This window comes from Callospermophilus lateralis, chromosome X (assembly GCF_048772815.1).
Source record: "Callospermophilus lateralis isolate mCalLat2 chromosome X, mCalLat2.hap1, whole genome shotgun sequence".
In the NCBI taxonomy this organism is placed as follows: Eukaryota; Metazoa; Chordata; class Mammalia; order Rodentia; family Sciuridae; genus Callospermophilus; species Callospermophilus lateralis.
Window position 1 is genome coordinate 124,823,836 of NC_135325.1, and position 3,114 is coordinate 124,826,949.

Sequence of the window (3,114 nt, forward strand, 5' to 3'; positions counted from 1 at the left end):
TCAAGGTCCAGGGTAGGCAGGGTAAGGGCAGTGAGGGAGATGGCAAGAGAGAGGTACCAAGAAACTCTCAGGTAGGGACACAGATGGACTGAAATAACACAACCAGAAGACCAAAAGGTCACAATGCAAGGCTCAGGACTGCCCACGTTAGGCACTGACTGACTCCAAATATGGGTCCTATCTCCCCGCCCCCAACTCCCCACCAATGGAACTCAGGTAAGCAGCTCCCATCCTGGGTAAGGTTGCACAACAGGGTCACTGAAGTCTAGGGACTTCTCTTGGGCAACAGAGGCTTGGATATTCCTTCTACCCTTCAGAGCTTATGTGTGTGTGTGTGTGTGTTTTCCTTATGTGTATATACCTGTGTGTGTGTGTATATTTTTTTTTTTCTTTTTGGTCAAAAACAAACAAAAGTGCAGATTCCTCTACAGTCTGGAAACCAGTTCCTTCTGTAGTGCTTTCCCCTGGGAGTGCCTTAGGCTCAGCCAATGTCACCCAGTCCATGTGTACTCAAAAATTGTTACAGGTGCTGACAACCCACCCCCAGCCCATTCCCCAACCTCATACGTAAATAAGCACTTGCTACAACCCAGAATCACATCCAGAGGGAGGTTTCACATGGCTTGGAATCTTTTAGAACAGGACAGCAAACCACAAACACTCACAGGGGTGTACACGTATACACACATATACGTGTATACACACATGCACGTGTGCACGTGCGTGCGCGCGCACACACACACACACACACACACACACACCCCTTATTCCCACCTCCTAGCCCACAGCCTCAGGCCCAGGGAAGAAGGGCTGCATTAGAGAAAGAGGCCATGCTTATGAAGGATGTTGGGTGTCCAGAGCCATGATAATCGTCTAGGCCTGGTGGGGTCGGTTAGTGGATGGGGCCACAGCACAGAGATGAAAGGATTTCAACAAGACAAAGTGTAAACCTCCCTGACATTAGCTCTTGGGGGAGGTTGTCAAGTGGCTAGCCAGAAACTCCCTGTGGCTCAGCCTGAGAGGGAGTGTGGGCTGGGGTCAGACCTATTTGGGTGGCAGGGCCCAAGAAGTCCTGCCGAGGTTGGGTGGCTTTGAGTGAGAGGATAGCTGGGGGACAGGCAGTGAAATGGGCCAGCCTCTCCCTACTTGGGAGGGTTTGGCCCCAGCTGCAGCTCTTCCTTCCCGGTGAGCTTGAACACACCAATTTTAAAGGAGTGTGAAGGAGGGAGGAGGAAACAGGGCACGGCTTTTCACATCTGAACCATTCTTAGCACGGGAAGACACTAATTAAAGATGCTATATAGAAAAGTACACGTAAAAAAAAAAAAGAAAGAAAGAAAGAAATACAAAACCCAAACCAACCAAATAAATCAAAGGCAGGCAGGAAAACAGTCGGGGTGCGGGGTGGGGGGGGAGTTAACCACGATTCGATGCTTCAGGAGCCCCCTCCCACTCCATGCCTGGGCTGGATCTTTTTTCTAGAAGCGAGAGTGAGAAGATTGGAAATGTTTTTGTGCAGTTTTCTTTTCCTCTTTTTTTGGCCTTTCCTCTCCTTTCCTTTTTCTTATCTGTGGTCGTGGGTGCTCTTGGCCCTCTGGGTGGAGGAATGGTCAGTTGGCCAATACAACAGGCTGGAACGGCTGGCTGGGGTATTGCATGGTGTTCATGTAGCTCAGGCCTCCCACAAAGGGTGTCTTCTCCAGGAAAAGGCTGTTGGTGCCACCTCCAAATACCTGGGCCACATCAAAGCTGCTGCTGTTACAGGTGCTGGCCCCACCACCCGCAAAGGGTGCTGAGGTGCCACTGCCCTGGCCATCAGCCACATCAAAGAAGAGGCTGGGCGAGCCACCACCATTGTACATGAACTCCTTGGCATTGGGTGAGAGCTGGGACTGAGGGGCCGAGGTGGCTGTATTGAAGTTCAGTGAATGCATAGACAAAGAGAGGCTCTTGTGCTTCAGCAGGTTGTTGGTGGGCGAGCGGACCATGGGAGGCTGCTGCTGTGGTGGCTGCTGGCCACTTGCCCCACTGCTGGCCACGCCCCCACCACTAGATGCCCCACCACCCTTCTTCATCTTGGTAGAGCCAAATTTGGTGGCAGCAAAAGAGGCCGCGGTGAAAGTGTTGGGCTGGGCAGAGCCAGGGATGAAGGTGGGGCTGGGTGACTGGCCAAAGGGCGGCGAGGGGGAGTTGGACCGAGAGCTGTCCTGGCTGCCAATGGGCACAAATACCTGAGCATCAGGGTTGAAGCTGCTCTTGATCTCCTTGTCCAGCTCTGGGGCACCACTGCCCTCACTGTCATGCAGGTACAGCACTTTCACAGCCCCCTTCTCACCAATCTGGTAGGACACCTCAAAAGGGTCAATCCAGACACTCAGTTCCTCAGGCACATTGGCCCACACATCCTCCACCGCCAGCCTGCTCGGCTTGGCAGCCAGCTCTACCACAGGGTCCACCATCTCCCAAATGTGGACCCAGCAGAAGCCAGAGCCTTTGAGTGGCTTATCAGGTTCCAGTGGACTTCATATTTCTTTTTCAAAAGTCACACAAGCTCCTCTCCAAACAGGTCTGCCTGGCGCTGGGGCAGCTTGTTGTATAAATAGGAGATGATGAAGTTCAGGGCCTCTTTAATCACTAGCTGCATGGTCCTTTCCTAGGCAGAGAATCAGTGCTGGGCACGTGCACAGGCCAAGGGAAGTGGCTGCAGATGTAAGATGGGCAGACTTGGGCTCCAGATGGTTTTGGATCTCCGCGGCGACAGGATGGGCTGATGGTCACCAGGTGTCTTCTCCTGCTGGGGTGGTCCTGGGCCCGGGGCAGAGGTCGCTCTCCCTGCTTTCTCCAGTGCTGCGAGGCCTAGGGCCGATGTGTCCTTTCGTCGTTGAGGGCTGGGAGCAAGGAGGAGGTTACAGGCTATAGCTCCTAATATAATTCTTTCAGCTTTTTTAGAGGTCGGACTCGGCGGCAGGGGATAGACAGACCGCGGGCAGGCCGGTCGGCTGCAACAACACTAGGATGGCGGCCCAGAGGGTGGCTCGCGTCGCGGGGCGGAGGGTGGACTGGCTGTAGTTGGCAGTCCACCTGGCCCTCCTGGCCCCGCGTCGCTCTAGCCAC

At 53.9% G+C, this 3,114-nt stretch overlaps 1 pseudogene; it reads right to left on the reverse strand.

Moving 5' to 3' along the window:
- Positions 1-1,610: 1,610 nt before the first annotated feature.
- On the reverse strand, positions 1,611-2,644 carry LOC143639229 (protein Tob2-like; annotated as a pseudogene).
- Positions 2,645-3,114: the final 470 nt, after the last annotated feature.